This window comes from Xenopus tropicalis, chromosome 4, assembly GCF_000004195.4.
Source record: "Xenopus tropicalis strain Nigerian chromosome 4, UCB_Xtro_10.0, whole genome shotgun sequence".
In the NCBI taxonomy this organism is placed as follows: Eukaryota; Metazoa; Chordata; class Amphibia; order Anura; family Pipidae; genus Xenopus; species Xenopus tropicalis.
In genome coordinates, this window is record NC_030680.2 from 100,485,864 (window position 1) to 100,508,223 (window position 22,360).

Below are 22,360 nucleotides of genomic sequence, written 5' to 3' on the forward strand. Positions count from 1 at the left end.
AAGCCTTTTCCCATAGACCCCGTTATAAGGAAATAACTTTTTTTCTCTGTAATAATGAAGCAGTACATTGTACTTGAGCCCAACTAAGATATTATAAATCCTTACTGGAGGCAATACAATCCTATTGAGTTTAATTACGATTTAAATTATCTTTTAGAAGACTTAAGGTATGGAGATTGAAATTACTGAAAGATCCCTTATCCGGAAGACCACAGGTCCTAAGCATTCTGGATAACAGGTCCAATACCTGTATTATTATGAAGTTAAAATGAAAAATCAGTTAAAATAAACCAAGCTATGGTTTACAAGCATCTGCATATAAAAAATGTTTTAAATGTTGAAATGTTTTATTTTTAAATTTCTTATCTGTATAAGAAATATAAGGTATATAATGCTGACATATGTACCCAGTGTTTTACAGAGATTGTTCACCATGCACATTAGTCCCTACCCAAGTAGAACTTACAGGCTAAGGCCTACCCCAATAATTAACACAAGGACCAGTTTCATCAGGAGCCAATTATCCTGCCTTTTAGTTTTTGGAGTATAGGAGGGAAAGAGAGTACCTAGAAGTAACCCACACAAACATGGGGAGAAACATACAAAGAATAAAAGTCAGGACCCTAGTGCTGCAAGGCAGATGTGTTGACCTCTGTAAGGATAAAGTCTTTTGAAGAACATGACAGGTCATTTCTCATACCCCAAGGCACAGTAAGCTTCATTTCTCACCCCAAACTGAATCTCCTGTGAGAAAATCAGAGCACAGCATCAGGATGCTGGCTGCAGCCATCTGACATGCAAGTTAGGGGGCAGGTAGAAGGATAATTGTGTCCTTTTGTGCTTTGTATGCTACATATTCTTTTGTACCCCTATATGCATTATGTGAATAAAGCAGCTTGTTCAACTGTTGTTGGAAAAGCATGTCCTACAGCCTTCAATAAACAATAAATATACCAAGGCTTAATACACCATAGTGAAGTGATTTTCCAGGAGTCTTTTGTCTGAAAGTACTTTCCCTGGTGGAGCATCAGAGCCCACCCTTGAGTAATATATCACTTATAATGATAGGCATAGAATACCAAGACCATGAAACAGCTCCCAGTACCCGTAACTATTTACAGCATAAAAAATAAGAGTAAGGCTGTACAAAATGACACAGAATACAGACCTATGGCAGAAGATTGATTAGAAAATACATGTTTCTAATAATGCAAGTGATGCTTTTGTGGCTGCCTATGCCTATGAAGAAAAGCTCAAGTAATTATCTTGTTTTGTATGTACAGTCCAATCCATTTTTGCTGTTTTTTTCCTGAACATATTATTTTGTTACAGATGGGAACGCTACCAGTATGCTCTCCTTGGGAAAGCTGTGTGTTTGTGTATTGTACAATCTATTTTGGAGTACAATAAACTCCTACTTTACCCCTGTATTTGTCTCTTCTACTTAGATTTATGCCTACATCTGCCAACAGTTGTGGATTTTGCCATATTTTTCTTGTTCTTGTATGCCAGTTGAAATAGTTTTTCTTTAGACATTAAAATGTTCTCTTCTCATAATAAAGTACTGTACATTATAAGAAATGCGGATTTGAACAATCAGTTATACATATTATGGAAACCCCTTAGAATTTACCAACATTAAATATATGCTATTTAGCATCCTCTAAGCAGCAGACAGAGGTTGCCAAGAGGCTGTAGGAGCTGCAATATGACATTGTATGTGTAATTACTCCTGGCCACCCCAGAACTGCACATTACACAGGGCTCTTTCCCTTTGGGTGCCCATACTTGAAGGATGGAGGAAGAATCTTAACACTGTCTGACACATTGCCACAATGAACACCCTGGGCAGTGATCCTTGAAACAGCAGTTAACAATTTATTGGCTAGGACTTGTCCTTGCACATGGTACACATTTCATTTCTTCATGATGACAAATGCCATACATATTAGCTGCATATTAGTTACAGTCTTACTCTGGAACCCCATGTGCTTTGTTCCTTCTCTGCCTTTGCCTAGGCTAGCCACATAACATCCTACACTAGTGGACTGCTCCGGGTACAAACATGTCATGTGTTCCACTGCCCTAATAAAAAGGAATTGTAGTTCCACTACTGCCTACAGTCCATTTCTTTTCCTTTTTACATTTTTTTATTCATATTTCGCTTAAAGGAGGACCCTAGAGCCACTGTTACATATTCACTTTGGTCATTTGTGGACTCCTTGACTTCCACTGGCAGTTACTCCAGTGTCTTCTTTTCATTTATGCCACCCTTGCCTTAGACCAGTGATCCCCAACCAGTGGCTCCGGAGCAACATGTTGCTCACCAACCCCTTGGATGTTGCTCTCAGTGCCCCCAAACCAGGTAGTTATTTTTCAATTCCTGACTTGGTGGCAAGTTTTGTTTGAATATAAACAAGATTTACTACCAAAAAAAGCCTCCTGTAAGCTGAAAGTGTGCATATAGGCTGCCTAATAGCCAATCTTAGCCTTTATTTGGCACCTCCATGAACTTTTGGGGATCCCTGCCTATGGACACGTATGGGCAGAGGCTTAATATGTCTGATCCGCTTCCTTTTCTAATGCTTTGGGAAACTAACTGACCAATGGGAATTCCATATCTCCATTCTTGCTTTCTTCTACCAAGTAGTTTCCCTACTACCATAATGTTGCCATGTTCTCCTTTCTCCCTTTAACCAAAGTCTCAGGCATTAAGATCAACACGTACCCATTCCCCATACCTGGCTCGCAAACAGTGCTTATGGCATGCATAGATATATCTTGTGGTTTAGGCAAACATTTTGTGTGACAGAGAAGGTTGTATAGGTTTCATTAATATTCAATATTGAAAATTTTTAAGAAGGTGAGAAATATCTAGTGGACAGGGCTACTCCTGCCATGAGGTAAGGTAGAAACCTTGCCTCAGATGGCAGTGTATGACAGATTACCATGGGTGGAAAAGAGCCATCCTTGGTAGATTTAAGAACCAAAAATTCATATTTTTTTAAATAGAAGTTTGGCTTTTCTTGTGTAGAGAGTGCAACTGTGATGTACCCCAGTCAGAGCAAAGGACAGGTAAGAATGTGAGGGAGCAACATCAGAAACACTGCCTAATGCTAATGGAGTATTTTTAAATACATTAACCTATCTCTGGTGCTGATGAAGTAACATTCATAGTGCCTGCTATTTATTCTCAGCCATGAAAATGAGCCTGATGGATTGGAAAGTAAGAGTATAATTAAAAGACCATATAAAAGAAGGGGAAGTACCCCAAATGAAGACTTACAAGATTAAAATACACAAAACACTTTTTAAAAAGACATACAAAATAGCCCTGGGGGTGAGAGCACAATATTGAGGGCAGGTACTTATTTTGACCTCCCCAAGTCTGGACTCCCTTGCCCCCAATGCAGCGACTGCACTCCCTCCTGCAACATGACCATGCACCGCATACTGGCTTGGCCCGCTTGGCGAGGGTCTCAGTTATCCCAAAATAATGTAAATGAAACCAGGTACAGGTATGGGATCCCTTATCCGGAAACCCATTATCCAGAAAGCTCCGAATTACGGAAAGCCCGTCTCCCATAGACTCCATTTTAATCAAATAATTCAGAATTTTAAAACTGATTTTCTTTTTCTCTGTAATAATAAAACTGTATCTTGTAATTGATCCCAACTACGATATAAATAATCCTTATTGGATGGAAAATAATCCTATTGGGTTTAATTAATGGTTCATTGATTTTTTAGTAGGCTTATGTTATGGAGACCCAAATTACGGAAAGACCCCTTATCCGGAAAACCCTTGGTCCCGAGCATTCTGGATAATGGGTCCTATACCTGTACCAGTAAGAAACAATGATTCCCTTATAACAGCAATGGTTAAACAAATCTGCGAAAGTAGATATGACATTAATACATTTCCATCATAAATAGCACATTTTACCAATCACAATGCATTGCATAGTATCAATAAAGAAGGTAACAGCATGTAAGGAAAGATTTGTCATGTAGACCTCAAGGCACAAAATACCACATTAGGGCTCATTTACCCCCTCAATTTCCCCACAGTCAGTTGTGCATAACACCAATTTCATTAAAGTTACTTTAAAGACACCATAATAACAATGTGATCTGTGTTACCCCTGACTCAATCCAAAAATTCATATTTGGTAAATGGGAACCTTTAATAAAAAGGAAAATGGGAGGTTATACATATGCGCAAAGGCAGCTCTGCATTATTTCTCACTTAAGAAATGACTTTTCTGGCACCTTTCTAGGTGTTAAATCAGCATCACATGCTTATAAATAGGCCCCATAATGTTCATTTAGTAAACACTCTTGAAAATCTGGCTCATTTTCAGAAATAATGACATTTGAATGACAAAGAAACCTGTCATTTTTCTTAGAGGAAATTACAGGCCAAAAATATGTATTACCTTAAGGCTTCATGGATTACAATAAATTAAGTGGAACTTTGTTTAGAAAACAGCAAAAGCTGGCTCACCACAGAAGACTTTATCTCAAGAAAAGGGCATAAAATAAAAGCCTTATATGTAATAAAAGGCATTAAGTTTGCCCAGGAACAGTAACACACAGCAGCTTCCTGCTGATTGGTTGCTATGGGTTACTGCTTCATTTATACAATTGGTGCAGTGCAGAATTATTCGCACATATTTGCCCTCCCCGTGTTTATATTTATAAAGCTGCACAAAACTGGTGCATTTAATGTGCAAACATAATTGCAATATTTTTATTCACAGTGCAAATGTCCTTAAAGCTTTTTAAATATAGCATATTTACAAACTGTGACTATTTATGCACAAACTCTGCATGTGGCAGCACTATATTTGTGCATAATAAATGCGCACAAAGGGCATGTTCATACAAATCACAATCTCATTTGCAAATTTTTGTGCGCAATTCGCATTTCACTGTGATTCGCAAAAAAAGAAAAGATGGGCACAGCAGTGCAAAATTGAAGTGTTCAGGGGAAAACATGCGCAAACAGCCCCACTTCTCAGTGAAGTCACGCACACCAGAAGTGACCTCATACGCATGCACAAAATCTCCACTGAAAATTCTATGTGCATAAATGCATGAAATGACACATACAACACTTACTTCACATGCGCCCCTGAAATTCACAGCAGAACTTCATAAGACTTTGGAAAATTCAGGAGAATATAGCTGGGGGACGGGAGAAAGGGGGAGAGCCACCAAAATCGCGTAACTCCAGAGGAAATAGGGGGTCATTGACCAGGATCGGACAGAACCGCTGTGCTCCAGCAGGCCAGACTCCCTGTCTCCCTTCCGCCTCCCCCGACACGCTAACCGTTTACAGTTTAATTTAGGTATGCTCAGGGGAGGGGGTCAGACTGGTGGGGGGGGCTCTGCAGGGGGGGTTTGAAAGGCTGTGGTGGGGGCCATTGGGGGGTGCAGGGGCCCTCAAGGCAGAATCCCAGGTGGACCCTGCACCCCCCAGTCCAACCCTGGGGTTGACAGCTTTGGTACCTCATCTGCAGGTATGAACAATACCACAGTAGCTATTGCAAAATAACTGTGAACCCCACCATTTCTAGATCACTGGATGACTTAATACAGGGACCCCCAACCGTTTTTACCCATGAGCAACATTAAAGGGACATATTAATCAAAATGTGAGATCACCAAAGAAAATTCGCCCTATTTCTATTCCTTTCTATTGGAATTTTAGAAGTGTATTTATCAATGCATGGAAGAGTTTATCATTTGATAAATACAATTCTAAAAATCCCATAAGAATGACTAGAAAGTGGATGAGTTTTTCTGTGGTGAGCTCTAATCTCACATTTTGATAAATCTGCCCCTAAATGTAAAAAATGTTGGAGAGGAACTCAAGAATGCAAAAAGTTCCTGGGGTGCCCATTATGGGCTGTGATTGACTATTGGTAGCCCCTATATGGACTGGTAGCCACAGGAGGCTACAGAACAACCACTTTTATGTGACCAAAACTTGCCCCCAAGCCAGGAATTCAAAATTAAGCACATTATTTAAGGCCACTGGGAACAATATCTAAAGGCACAATAAAGATCATTCCCGCACACCCAGGCTCTCCAAAAGTTCAACGCCCGGTGCTCACTGCTAAAGGGATCGGCACCCTCTAGAATCCAATGTAACAACAAAAGCAAGTGGCACTCAGAGCTGTAAACAAGGGAACAAGCCCTTTAAATTTTTATTTTTAAGCATGCTTGAGAAAGGGGTCACCTTGCCCCGAAACGTTGCACTTCCGCAATAAAAATTGAAAGGGCTTGTTCCCTTGTTTACAGCTCTGAGTGCCACTTGCTTTTGTTGTAACAATATCCAAAGGGGCTGGTGAGCAACTTGTTACAGGCGAGTCACTGGTTAAGGATCACTGACCTAATATGTACCAATTTGGTTCATTTAAATCTGGTTTAACACAGGCAGGGTGTAAAAGCTGGGGAACTGTGTTCAGAACCGAATAGGTTAAGGTACTGATAAAACCAATAATTGGTGGTGTGAAGCAAATAAAGGAATGATTGGCTGGGGAAACCTAATTGATAAATTGAATAGATATGATATGAAAGGCCTGATCCATATGCTAATGCAAGCTTCTCCTGGTACAGAAAGGAGAAAAGCACTTTGTCTTTGCTGGAAATACTGACTCACCAGGTGGTGTCAGGCTCTGACATTTCCCGTTCTAATTAGTATCTGCGCAGATGCGCTTTATAATTAAGCGGCAAGATGTGATACAGAATGTGATATATTGTAGCGCTGAAATCTGCACCACATAGAGAAACATGAGGTTATGACCTGATTCTGAGGAGAAAACTTGCAGGAGTTTGGCAGTATGATTCTATATAAGTGGTTAGGGGATTCAAATACAGTTAGAATGGTATAACATGTAAAGCAATGGAAACAAATGAATCTAACTGAGAATGCAATACATTGGGGGGAATTCCCAAAAGTGATGATATTGAGACAAAATAAAAGCGGAGGTAGATTTGTCGGATTTTCCACCTAATTAACAAACCTCTATCTCCACTTTTGTGAATTTGTCTTTTAAACACACAGTTTTCAGATTTTGTAATTTTTCAGATATTTTTTTTTTTATCAATTTGCCTTTAGCTCTTAGTAAATCTGTCGGTGCCATCAAACCCAGTCCCACATCTACATGAACCTTGGGATAAGGATTTTACCAGCAGGATTTTGCATTTCATATGCCATTTGTCATTTCACTTTGGGGGCATTTCCTGAGGGGTAGTTTTAGTTTGCCCATGGAAACTATACATCATTTTTTTCAGGACAATCTGGGCTTTCTAATGTTTTCTATATTTCTGTGTAATTCCACTTCTGTAACATGATTTAAGGGTCTAAATATTGTCTTCTCTAGCCCCTACTCATTACTGGTCAGCAGCAATCTGGCCCACGCACCAACAAGCCCGGTGAATAGAGGTCCAACAGGACTAGGGCCCAGCGGGTTTTTATCCAGCGCCCTGTTGGGGTCAGCCCAACTCTGTACCCCAATATCCCAGTTTGGGTGCCAGTGTGTATGTGCTGTTTGCTGATCACCAAAATGGCGGGGACCATGCTTTCAAGCAGCTCTGTAGTTCTGGACATGCTATGGGGGCACAGATAAGTTGGGGCAAATGTCAGTGAAGTGATTAAAGAGGGGGCACTGCTGCTAAAACTAAAAATTTGCCTGGGAGGCTTTACTTTTCCTTTTAATAAAAATGTTTACAATATATTAACACAAAATGTTATTATTGCCTCATTGATTAAGCTAAAACTAGCATAATCATGCAAATGTGAGGTAAAAACTTTTTATATATAAGATATAAATTAAACTTTTTTTAAATCAGTGTTTTACTTGTTAATAAAATGTTAATGAGGCTTTTTGCACCTATTGTTCTAGGGTTAGACAGAAACTTGTACCCTAACAATAGTCTGCTAATCCCCATTAATATGTTAACGATCCCCCCATGGGGCCCCTACCGTAGGTGTAAATTGGAGACTGGGTGAAACCAAACAAAACAGAAGAGCTTAGAATTGATCTAACAGAGTTACACTGAGCTTTACTCCATTTCGAAAATGTCAGGAAAAAATGTCGTTAAAATGTCGTATAAATGTCATTTAAACAACAAATTCACAAAAGAGTCTGTAAACTGTCTTTCTTTCACCAAAAACGAAAAAGTGGCGGTTGAGTCGTAATTTAGGCGGATTTCTGTTTGTGAATCTGGAGAAAGTGTTTTCCACCAGTTTTTCCACCACTTTTACTCCAAAAAAGGGCTACCTCCACTTTTGTGAATTCCTCCCTAGGTGTATATGATATTTCTCCCATAGATTTGTGTGTGTTTGGAATACAATTTCAGATGTAGGAAGGGTCTGATCTGTCACTTTCTGTGTCCTCTAGCTCTCTGTTTTTTAAAACATGGCCAGAGAGTTAGCAATATCAGCAGAGAACCATCCTGCATCAGTTGTGATGTCTGACAGATTTATATAGCTGGGGACCTTGCTTTTTTGTTAGTAATCAGACTAAAGGACCCAGAATAGCAAGACAGCAATTATACCCACTTCAGCACCAAACTGCCTCTTGCTTGCATTACAAAGAAGCGCATCCCTCCTAAACAACCAGAATGTTTATCATCCGTTGTGCAAAAATCAGCGTAAACATCAAACTGCTATGAAAGTCAACAGCAATAACTATACTGTATATGCACTTGGAAAACATTACACATTGCCAATCATAGTCACTACCACTATTCCTCTGCTATAGTCTGTCGACCAGTCAGGGCCACTTTAATAAATGGACAAAAAGAGCAATTGCCCAGGGACACCAAGACTCGAGCCCACCGTCAGACTTTCATCTGCTATAACTTTTGACATCCCCCAAAATGGCAGTCCCCTCATTTCAGCTAAAAGAGCAATTGGAACAGGTTGGCACACTTACTATTTCAGTGAGCACAGACTTTTTTTCTGTATTTCCTGCCTAATTGTACTTAGGTTTCCCTGCTTGGGATAGCCCTATAAGAAATTTATTGGAACAGTTGTGGGGGCAACCAATGAGATCTTTTCCCTGGGCACAACAAAAGCGGCCCTGGCACCAGTAGCAAAGTAACTTGCTCAGCATGGTGAGATACACACAAAGAAGCAGAGTAGTGGATAGAAGTAAGTCTGTAACAAAGTAAAATGGAAGAACTCTTAATTTTTACAGAATAGAATCCTACATGTGCCTGCACCCGAGCGTATCTCATTCATTTGGGTGCAGGCGTAGGGCGGAATTTTCAGCAATCGCTTTTCCGCTTGCTTGAATCAGCAGGCCATTGGAAGCAGGATGCTCTTAAAAACAGTTATCCAGCTTCATATGGAATGTTTGCTTATAGTGCCGGGTGAATTATTTCCCTAACAGAAATCTGCAAAAGAATATTCCCTTGGGGAAAAGAGATGTTTCTACCCATATAAATTGATTCTCTACATTCAGCTAGCAATGTGACATGGCTGGAAGCTGTAAAGAAATTTATATGGCTAGAGCAAAACTGAATCAATAAACAGGGGGGAATATCATCAGAAGGGGCTGGAAAGCATAAAGTACTGCAGCCAGTGGTGAAATCAGTTACAGGATTTCAATCTAAAAAAAGTTTGCCTAGCAGTTAGGCTTCCAGCCACTGTTTCCTTTTTTCTCACCCCAACATTCTCATTGCATGACACATTCCACAGTTCCTTTCAGATTTGCTTTACATATCTGTAGCCTTGTTTTCTGAATATCTGACCCACTATGGTGACAGTGAAATATTTTGATCCTGTTAAATTCAATGTGAAAATCAATGAGACCCCATAGTACCTGTGCAGCCAACACTGTTCCCTATGCTTTCTACAACCCTTACCAGGGTCAAATTTCCACTTCTTAGAACTATAGTGAACAATGGAACACAAGCATTAGGGTACTAATTTGTACCCTGTTTCTCCGTGGTTGCTGCTCTATATCCCAGAGGATTAGCTGTGATGCATTTAGTAACAGTCTACAAATGTGCCCTAATTAAGTTTATCAAGATTGTCAAGAATTTTACCGTATAGTGTAGTATTTTTGCTTTTACTGAAACCAGGGGCCTAAACTCAAACCAAGAAAAAAGTAAACAGCCCAGGATCATCTTTCTTCCACTAATGCCAAACGTTATAGTCAGTATAACACTCTTAGAAAGGCAGCATTCTCCTACCATTCCCTAACCCCAGACTCATTATTCAGGCTGCAAGATGGTGACGATTATCAAACAGATGAGCCAGAGAAGTTTTAACCCAACTGCACTCATTGTAACACTTTATTTCTGTGTATTCTCCTTTAAATTTTTGGTTCCCTGCTAAAATGAATGAAGGCCCACAAAAAGTACACAGCATAGCACATTGCTCATGCCTACATGCAATTTTTTAACTAATCTGCCACTTACATGATGTTGTTCTAAAACAGCAGGTACCTGTAAGAGATTTGCTAAACAGCCCTTAGCGCATTCCTCAGGAACAGTTTGTCATTGTCTGTCATGTGGTTACCAGAACATGAAAAATGAAATGAAAATCTGAGTAATTTAATTTACTCATAGTGTAGCTGTGGGGACTTCAGGCACCCACACCGTAGTAGGTGTGAAGAGTTCAGGTCCCATTGTGTGGGAGTTCAGAATCACATTGGGTGGGAGTGGCAAATACAAAATCCCTCTGGGTGTATGCTGGCAATTTAGGGTAAGGATGCATATGTGGAATAGTAGAACATTATTAAAAATACATCAGCTAGCTACAATATGACACAACCCATACACTTCTTTACAGTAAATGGTTTCCCTTTTTAACATGTCTAGAGATATAATGCACAATTAAAATCTGCACTCTTTATGTAGTTTGCAGGAAACTGTTAATAGTAAGGCTAGTCATATATGGCCAATATTGCCACTTGGCCACAAAGTCAGCATCTTTTTGGTGTTTGTATGGTCCTGAAGACAATAAGTAAACCCAGTTTAATGGCAAACTCACCGTACTGAACAGTGGGTCCGGGTGCACAAGCCCCACACTTTAAGCTAAGGGGGTCACAAGACCTTGTACAAAAACAGGCTGGCACAAACCAGACCTCAGTGAATAAAAATGCTGCTTAAAATTTGTTAAGAAAAAGAAGCAACATAGATCTTCTATCTTACCACTAACTCAAATCAAAAACGCTAAATCAGAAGTGTATATATACAGGGTTGAAATCAAACACTAAACGGTAAACAATAAACAATTCTGCTAATGCCAAAGGCAGAGTTCAATTCATACCAAATAAATATTGGAGACCCGGGTGTCAATACCCTGGGTCTATTGCCCAATTAGGAGGCAAGCAGAGAAGTCACTGAGTGATCAAATAAATAATGGAAAAGGCTCACCGTAGTCCAAGAGTGGCCTGGGTGCTCGTAGCCAAGGAATTAGAACAAACGCCAAACAGGTAACACCAAGCGCACCGGACGACAAGGATACTCTTTTAAAACTCGGTCTTTATTTATCCGTTTAAAAACAAAACTCACGCCTTATGTTTTTAAACGGATAAATAAATACCGAGTTTTAAAAGAGTATCCTTGTCGTCCGGTGCGCTTGGTGTTACCTGTTTGGAGTTTCATCTTACCACTAGACAACTAAATGGGATCAACATGGAATTTGACATTTCTTATCATAATTGACTGTTTTGTATCTGTAAATGTATTCCCTTATGTAATAAATAGCTTTGCACATAAATATATACTAAGAATCTACATCTGATATTTTGTGTGTACATACTTTGTATATATTTGTGTATATTCTTGTACATGGAAACATGTTGATAGTACCAATATATTGTAACATGAGATGTGATTGGAAGCTTTGTTAAAACCAATGCGATGTGCCAAAATTCATTTAAACAGTATGTGTCATAATTGTCATACTAGCCTATCATTAAGTGGTGTGGCACAAAACATTTTTTGTACCATGAATAAGAAGTAAACATTTCTTTAATTACATTTTTAAGTAGCATTTTTTTCTTGATTGAGGTCTGGTTTGTAAGTGATGAGCAAATCTGTCCCGTTTCAATTCGCCACACATATTTGCCACACATCTCCAGGCTCTGCCCAAACAGGGAATATACATATGGAAGACTTGCAAGAAATACAAAAGAGCTGACATATTTGAAGTAATATTATGCTAATGGGGCAAGGACAGTGCAATTAGCTGATTTTAATTAGTGATAAAAATATAAGCACGTAGTGCTAAACTGCTTCACCTACACTACAATCTGAGCTGAACCTTTTCTCATCATTGTTCATCATTACAAAGCCATCATTCAAATTATAATACGACTGACCTCATATTTAATATAACGGAGTAAAATAACAGGCAGGATATAGACTAAAGGTTGCTTCCGAACGCAATGTAGTTTAGGAGTGCTCTAAGACTTAACTTCATTACTTGAAGGACAAGGACAATATTCCTTGACAGATGTAAAAATGGAGGCAGACACACACGTACGGTGGTAACAAATGATAGGGTTTGCTAAACATAAAACAGAAGCAAGAAGCACAGGCACAGCAGAAGAAGCAGTGAAAAGCAGCCAGATGACATTTGCCAGATATTTCTAAACCACGTGTTTATAAAACAAAATGTACTCCTTTTAGGGGCATGCTCAGTTTATATCACCCAAGGGCAAGCTGTGGCCCAACAGGTGTTATTGAAATGACAGATTCTCTGCCTGTATATGGGGCCCTCAGGACCTGACCAATATCTGGGTTTCATTTTCCTATTGGATCAAGGACCACATTGGCTTGTTGATGCGATCGTTGCCCTGATATCCTGTATCCCCTATAGGGCCAAATAATGGGATCAGCTGATAAGGTCCACCTTAAGTGGGCATACTGGAAAAAGATGAACTCATTTGGTGGCCTTCCCAAACAAGCACATCTGATAATGCATAGCCAGCAGAAGTCTGCCATGGTGTGAGCACATTGCCCACAGGCAAAACCATAGCTTGCATAGTGCAATCTTTGAGAAATCAGTGATTGGCCATTGTGGCTCTTAAAAATTCTAGAGCTTATTAACCTGGGCCCAAATGTAGTAACCCTTAGCAAACAAACATTTAGTATGATCTTTTAACACTGAACAGACTACTGAAGGCAGAATAATGTAAACCAGTATCTCATGGGTTGCTATGGGTAACTGAACTGGGGCAAATCCACATCCAAATCCAAACATACGGGTCTTTGTGCACACAGTACACAGCTGGATGCATAAAATGTGATGCACTCCTCATTGTAAAATGTGGTTCTGTTTCCATGCATTCATTCTTAGATTACTGATGAGTTAATAGCAGATTATAATGAGAATGCTGCAGTTAATTCCATGCTCTTACATTGGCAATAGTGAATAGATTTCTAGGAAATTCCCAATGGATGGGCAAAGCACTAATTAATTAACCTGACTATTATCACCCTTTTCTTATATAGCAGCGACACATTTGACAGCATTTACAGAGATTATACATCCCTACCTGCCCATATCCTTTTCCATTAATTGGGTAATAAATTATAAGATTTAGTGGATTCTGTAAATTGGTATCAGTTTAAACCTCTTTTTTTTACAGCTGCATTACTATCAAATCCATCATATTCCTGAAGTAATTTTTATTATGTTTGGATTTAGGAGCTTATGTCGGATATCAGCTCTTCCCAACAGACTCTGCTGTGTTCACAGGCTTTATTGCACTTGTCTTTCTGACAGACATATGACATCCCATCAAATCCCACTATCCCACCGTACAGCTCTGCTTTTAATATATTTTTTGATTAATAAATAATAAACATTTTCAAAACTCTGACCACAAGAGGGTATTTGCAAGAACAATACACTACTTTTTTTTTCTTTCTGGAAATGCTGGACAAGAAAAGCCATCACAGCTTAGTTACCCATGAGCAATATTTTAATATAAAAAAGTCAGGGAACAAAACAAGCATGAAAAAAGTTCTTAATAACTAGACTGTTAGAATACAGGAGGCCTGTTTGGCAGTACATATGGTCTTTATGCCTCTAAAACTTGCCTCCAAGCCAGAAATTAAAAAATGAGCACCTATTTTGAGGCCCCATCAAAGGGGCTGGGGAGCAACATGTTGCTCATGAACCACTGGTTGGGGATCACTGATCTAAAGGTACATGGCCTCCAAAAGACCAATGTGCGTATAAAAACATCCACTATACACAAAATGGCCCTGATGTCCTTTATTGTTAGCCCAAGTTTTTCCACCAATAGCATTTAAACATTCAAAGCCACAGAAATGTGAAAGTGCCTTCTTTGGTGGCAAGTCATGTAGCACATGTAAAGCATGGAAATACTGCTGGTAGTGTTCGCTGCAGACAATACTACCTGTAGTAAATCAATAAATAAATGGTATAGCACTCAACTATACTTGAAAACAGTGGGTGAAAGGTTTGGTTTCTCCTCATATCTGCTATTTACATACATACATACATACATGACTATCTGCTAAGCACTCAAATGGATGCAAAACTGAACACATACTAAATCTATTCATAGGAAGACTTGCATCCACATGGACTTATTAGCAACTTGCAGTGATTGCCATTGCCTGCACTTGCATACAATAGCCTGCATTAATACAAAGCAACCCATGAATTAGCAGGAGCTTTGGCTTGTCCATTATCAATGTAGTGGCCCCTAAGTGGCTTGTGTCCCATGAAGGAACTGATGTGTGCCAAGTGAATCAAACATTTGAAAAAGCTGTATTGTGGGTATAAAAACTTTTACACTTTTGCACATTGCACTTATAAATGAACCCTATCTACCAAAAGTGTTCATGACCTTGACTGGTATAAACATCTTTATCCTGTGCCTTTACAGTATGTGGTGAGGCAACTCTGTTATTTCTGTTATCCTTATATTTTACATCAGGAGTATGTTATTCAAAAGAATAGTGTCCCATAATAATTTCCATTCCCATCTCACCAGTTCTTATGGTCCTGCTTTCTGACCATATAGTTTGACACCAGTTAAAGAAACTAAAAACCCACTTTACAATAAAACTAGATGGAAATATGCAACATGATGTGTTCCTCTCACTGCCTTCTGTTTAATGAATGGGTTGCTGCATACAGGGGCACCTCGCACCCCCCCCCTCCACTAGATAGATCAATAGGTCATTGCCCCCACTGCGTAATGACAAGTGGCGGGGGCAATGACGGACTACGGGTAGGCAGTGTCCCCAATCGTTGCGCCCTAGGCAGCTGCCACTTCTGCCTACCCCTAGTTCCGGCCCTTGCTGCATACATGCAAAAACATAGATTTCCTGAGTTCTGTTCATTTATGGCAGTGCTGTCCAACTGGCGGCCAGCAGGCCACCCTTTGTATGGCCCCCCACCTGTCTGTCTGCTTTGATGTCTTACCTTTGTTTTAAATGGTACTGAAAGTGCTAGCAGTACCAGCATTGTGTCACTGTATACTGCCTGTGTGTGCCATACTCTGCCTGCCCTATGCTGCCTGTGTGTGCCATACTCTGCCTTCCCTACCCTGCCTGTGTGTGCCATACTCTGCCTGCCCTATGCTGCTTGAGTGTGCCATACTCTGCCTGTCCTACCCTGCCTGTGTGTGCCATACTCTGCCTGCCCTATGCTGCCTGTTTGTACCATACTCTGCCTGCCCTTTGCTGCCTGTGTGTGCCATACTCTACCTGCCCTATGCTGCCTGTATGTATGGCACACACAGGCAGCATAGGGCAGGCAGAGTATGGCACACACAGGCAGGTTTTTGCTGGACTACTACCATTAATATCGGTATGGTCATGTGATAACATGGGTGTGGTTTAAAAAAGGGGATTGGTCAAAACTGGCTTCCATTATTGGCCCTCTACCATGTAGGCCAGAAAATTTCCGGCCCTCTGTACCACAGAAGTTGGACAGCACTGATTTGGGAATTTTTGCTGGTCCAGGCAGGTGAAATACCATTAAAAAGATACAAAAGCCACTTTAGCATCTCCTTATCGATTTAATTTCCTCCAAGCTTATATCTCACATGTGTTATTAACCGTTGCACTTGGTTTGGGAAATCTTTGGTGGGTATTCACATGCATGTCTAGTAACATAGTAACATAGTAAGTTAGGTTGAAAAAAGACGTACGTCCATCAAGTTCAACCATAATGCCTATATATAACCTGCCTAACTTCTAGTTGATCCAGAGGAAGGCAAAAAACCCCATCTGAAGCCTCTCTAATTTGCTGCAGAGGGGAAAAAATTCCTTCCCTGGATTAACTTGTACTAAGAGCTATCTCCCAATCTTAGTAATTTTTAAATGATTACTGACTGCAGTGTTATCCTATTGCTGGAAGAATTGCAACCATTTGTATAATATTTATGTTACTACATTTTCAGGAATTGTCACATTCAATTATAATGCTTTCAGCCACTGTAAACCTGAAAAGGCTTAAAGCAAGTCCCAGTCAATCTTACATCTTAGCCCAGTTTTCTGGCTGTGACATTCCCTATATGGGTTATATAGTAGCCAAAGGGAATCAGGCCATGGGATATCTCTGTCACCCCTTCCCTGCCTCTCTGAATGTATAGGGAGAAAAGAGGAAGGAAGATATATGACAGATCAGGGCTTGAAACCTGGACCATTAATAAAATAAAACAACTTATGCACTGCCTAAATGTGAGCTGCTGAAAAAAGATGGAAAGAAGAGGGAATTGGGATTGAAGAAGAAAGCAAATCAAAGCTGGAATATTGAGTTACAGCAACTCTTTGTAGCGCACCACAGCATCTACTGACACTGTATATTCAATTTAAAGTGGGAGAGAGTCTGCACATTGCAAGTTCCTTTACTACAACACTTACTGCCAAGAGATTTAATAACAATTGCTGTGTTGGTGCACAGTTGTGCACTGCAATATATAGCTGGCTACAAGTTTCATTATTAGGGAAAACAGACATTTATCTGTTTCCACCCTGAAGAGGTGTTTTACCCCCTAGTTCTCTCAATGGAGTTATCGGCAGGTTTCCATAGCAACACAAGCCTCTACAGCGCTGTCTCTGTGACTGCACCTGCCCCCCCCCCCCCCCCCCGCACACACACACAACCACCAATGCTTTTTTTCCCTTCTATTCCTTTCTTTAATTTTCAATTGCTTGTTGGTGAAAGATGAGGGCTGGTAGCAAGAGGGAAGCCCGAGCACCTCTCACTGCATGGAAACAACAGGCATTCAGTTCTGTACAAATAATCCCTTGCCGCTTGCTAAGAATGGATTCCATGCTGTTTGTTTGGCTAGTGCTGAGAACTTGCACAAAACTGTAAAGAAGGCTTGATGGGTAATTGGGAAGTGATGTGAATGGGTTCTATTACTGTTCCTGGCACCTGCGGGCAGAAACCTCTATGTAACCACACTATCACTCAAATGAGCCCTCAGTGACCCCTGCACAAGCACAATAAAGTTTAACAATAGGCACACAATTCAAATGCTAACATTTATTGATCCAGAAAGGGGCCCCAGTACTGAGCAAGGAACGGGTCGAGGGGAGGGGGCCATGACAGGGTGAGGAAAAGCCCGGGAAAGTTTTGCTGTTGCAGGGCAGGGAAAGAGGCAGGCGTAACCTGATTGGCCAGGGGAGTATGGGTCAGCCTTGAATGGGGGATGGCACAGGAGGGAAGGCACCATTTTACCTGGAAAGCTCCCACCCTCCCTCCCTAAATAAAGAGGGAGCAGGTAGATTGGCCTTGAGGAAGGTTAAGGGGAGAGTTAGTCGCAGCTAGGTTAGAGGCGGAAGGTGGGGCCTGAGGCTAGGGAATTTGGGCCATTGGCCGATGGCCAGCGGGGGGTGTGGTGGCCAGATTACAGGGGATGGCTAACCTCAGGGACCCGAGGGTGGCTGGGGGCGGGAATAGCCCCCACTTAATTGCAGCCTTCAGTGGCTTGGGGTTACTATGTTATTAAGTTATTATGTTATTAAGTTATTTGATGATGTTGAAATGTTATGGTATGTTATGTTATGGTGAATGAAGTATTTGTTTACTGGTTTGTTAATAAACTGGCTGCGGCCTTTTCACCCATCAAAGTGTGGGGTTTCTAATTTGGGGATGATTGGGGGGGTAGGAAAGAGAGGGTGCAGCATTGACGCTGCCATTGTCAAGGCTTTAATGTTATGAAACGGAGTTGGCGCTCAAAAAACAAAACAAAAAACAAGGCTTTACTCAACAGAATCAGCCATAGCAGCTATCAGTCTTAACATTTTCAGTCCCTATTTCAAGCTTAAAAGAAAACAAGTCATTGTAAGATGCCAATGTGTTAGGCACTCCCCGGCGACTGTAATCACTGTGATGTTATACTAGGTTGGCTAGCTTTTTCTTGAAAGGATGAACTGGCGCGGCTCCCAGGTGCAACTGTATTAACGGAGCATATTTACTGGCACTTGGTCATAAAATTGTCAACTGCTTAGGCTAATGGCACACAGTTTTTTTTAATTACAATGGCCCTCTTGGGGAGAAGCACAGTCATTAAAATGCCCATTTTTATTGACAGCCACTTTGCATTTATTTAAAAGGAAAACATGTGGCAGATACTTCTGGCAGCAACTGGGTGTTCTGGTGCTTATACTGTATGTGCCTAGCAACAACAGGGTCTACCACAGATAGAAGGTGCAAGGTTTTTCTCAAATTTATGTCTGTAAGGTTCCAGTCTGTTCTGTTCAGGGCTTGGACTTGGAGTAAGCAGAAGAGGCATATGCCTCGAGAGCAACAAAAGGGGGGCGCTGGGCTAGTACCACTCCACCTACCCCTAGTTCAGCTTTCTGAAGCTGCCTCTGTCTGGGGATGTGTAGTGGATGTGACACACTTGTCCATCGCAAACCCCTTCACCCCCGCACCCTGCTCATCAGCAACCCTCCCTTCTTGTCACGTCACTGTGGCCAGGGGAAGAAGTCAATTAAGAGGGATGCCATGGGTGCCACTGATGCTGGGCCCGGTTCTATTTAAAAAACAAAAATCATTTACATATACTTAATAACAAGGAGCAAAAACTAGTGCAGTAACCCATGGCAACCAGTCACATTTTTGCCAAGCAAATAACAGCTGCTATTGGCAAATGCCCAGGGTTATTTAATGAGCAACCAATCAGTAGAAGATTTAATCAGTCTTAAGCAGATTGTATAATAAAAGAAAATGTTTCATTGGCTGCCATGAGTAGTTGAGCTGGAACAAGTTTGTACTTTGGTGAAATGAGCTCACTAGTGTTCTTTAGGTCCCTGACACACAGAAGGACTAATTTGTGCCCCTACTGCAAGTCCAGTGTTCATTCACACAACTTCTGCACCTCTCACCAGATTAAAAGCATAGAGCCTTAGGGCAGCCACTTGCTACCTATGTAACCATTTCCACCCCTCATGAATACAGTGCTGTCAAACACAGGTTTAGAGTACAGAGGTCTGTGGCAGTGTTTTTGCACACATGACAGGATGCAATGTGCAAGAAACATGGCCTTAGGTATCTGCCCTCAGAAAGAGGACAGCGGTGGTAAAAATGCCCCTACCCCACCAGTTTCTGCTCCTTAACACATACCTAATGCACGGCTAAAATGAAAAAACAGCAGCACTCCGGAAATGTTGTAGAAAAAAGTGACTTTACTCAAGTGCACACAGCTGTGTGCACTTGAGTAAAGTCACTTTTTTCTACAACATTTCCGGAGTGCTGCTGTTTTTTCATTTTATCCTGGATATTGTTTTACCCTGGCTGAGGGTTCAGCTTGCACCTGGGGCTACAACTAGCCGGTTTGTCCATTGTGTAGCACACCTTAATCAATTTGTTAATGCACGGCTAAACATACAAAGAAAGTATCACTGCTTGCCATTACTTGTAAAGCAGTCCATGATGCCGGAGTATAAGGCAATGGAGTAAATTTGTTCTTGACATTATAGGGCCACATAATCATGCCTATGATGGTCACTGCTCGATAAAAATATTAACTTGCTAAATAATAATAAATAATAATATTGAGCATTTCTCCTGTAACTGAATTGTCTGATTTGCAAGTGGGGAGAAAATGTTCTAGTTAGTCTGCCCCTATGAGTCCATTATGTCCCTATGCTCGTTAAACTAGGGTTATTTCTTCATGTAAATGAGATGATACACAAGGTAAGTTATTAAGATAATACAGAAAGTAAGTTATTTCAGAATTCTGGGGTCAAGGTCTAGTTATAATATTCTTAGCAGTGGCTTCTGTACAATAATAGGGAAGATGACAATTTTAAATTGTGATAGCCAAACAAAACCTTGGAGTGTCCAACCTCTGTGTTCACCCACCTGCAGCATTTTTTTAGGGGGGGGGCAGTGCAATCACTGTAAAATATCAGAATTGTGAATGCAGTCATGAAAACACACAACAACACACACACTTTAAAGCAATAGGATTAAAAAGATATTTGGGCATGTTTACTAATATGTGTGCTTATTTGGAGCTTCAAGAGGATCTTGCAGCGACTAATCCCAAATCAAAATGGTGATAGTGATTCAGTCCTGGATTTATTTTAAACTTAAATCTTTCTTCACTCTAAATATAAACATGAAATAAGGTTTTGAAAATGGCTGGAATGGATCATCATTGATTAATAAGTTTAAACCAGGGACTGCTTGTCACCGAGACACCTGTTTGTTAAAGAAAAATACTCCTGTAAAAGTGAAGTTGTAATTTGATTTAATGTACCACAACCTTATCTAGGTTAGTATTACCTATATACACATGAAGAGCTGTAGGCTGTGTACTGCAATTTATTATAGAGAAAAAAAAAGAGATAAGAGAAGAGATGTACACATGTAACTATACAAAATCAAGCGCTGGGTACATTTTCCAGCAGTAGATATAACTGTATTTTAACTTGGCTATGAAATAGTACATAAAATGAGAGTCTGAAATACATTAGGCCAATTTATGTTTTATTATTGATTTCCTCTAATTGTGTTTCAGTTTTAAATACCATCCTAGAGACTTGTTACTATTGTTTGAGTGCCAGGGAGAGAGCAGGAATCAAGCTGACTTCCCTGTAAATGTTAGCAAACAACAGTATATAATATGTGATTTAGAAATGTTACTACAGTGTAACCCCCTTGTGTCCTTTGTATACTATAGGTCCTTATTATTTTCTCCAGACATGAGGGCTTAATAAGTTCAAAACACAAGTTTTGTCAGCAAATTAACAATTTTGACACCATATAACTTAAAATCTATGACACCTGCATAAAAATACCATGGTGCCAGTACTGTAGAATTTCAGATCTTTGATTTGCTGGACATTGTGAACATGGCAACATTAATTATAGAGCAAATAGCTGGCCGCAAGAATGGAAAGGTTTAAAATATAGTCCATCACATATGTATGTATGTATATTTCTATATAGTACCACTAGTATACACAGCACTGTTGCTTGAAGTCCATCTTCCATTAAATTCTACTATTTCCTTTTTTAACTAGATTGAACTACTGAGAAACTAAAACAGTACCTTGTACTTAATCCCAATTAAGATATAGTAAATCCTTAGTGGAGGAAAATAATCTATAAATAAATTGGTTTTATTTAATTTTAAATTATTTTTTAGTAGACTTAAGGTATGGTGATCCAAACTGCCGAAAACGTAAATATAATGCGTCGGGGCAGGAGCGGTCGGGCAGGGGGAGCGCCGCAAGGGTCGGGTCCAGTCCGACCCTGCCCATACCTGTTTAAAGATATGGCAGCCAATTTATGAATTGTTAATAAAGAATGGTAACAATAGTTCCAGCTTCATAAAACATTACTTTTGTATTAAACAGTTAATTCCAGTGTTGAAAATAATTGAATCCCATCTCCCATCAGCAGAATGATATCCAACTGCTCAAAGGACATTCTGATGAAATGACACAGCTATGTTGTTTGATAAATGTCACACAGTAAATCACAAAATAGATTAAACTACTGGGAATTCTTCCGGATTTCCAATTTCTATGGGATCTATGATAAATCTGTCCCTATGTGTCCTACTACTTCATCTGACCCTATGTGTCCTACTAATTCATCTGTCCCTATGTGTCCTACTAATTCATCTGTCCCTATGTGCCCTACTACTTTATACGACCCAGTGTGTCCTACTACTTCATCTGTCCCTATGTGCCCTACTACTTTATACGACCCAGTGTGTCCTACTACTTCATCTGTCCCTATGTGTCCTACTAATTCATCTGTCCATATGTGTGATACTATTTCATCCATCCCTATGTGTGATACTACTTCATCTGTCCCTATGTGTCCTACTACTTTATACGACCCAGTGTGTCCTACTAATTCATCTGTCCC

General features: G+C 40.2%; 1 protein-coding gene across 6 annotated transcripts in view; it reads right to left on the minus strand.

Moving 5' to 3' along the window:
• cacna1e (calcium channel, voltage-dependent, R type, alpha 1E subunit) overlaps window positions 1-22,360 on the minus strand; it is a 362,844-nt gene that overhangs the window by 117,385 nt on the left and 223,099 nt on the right. The window lies entirely within an intron of this gene.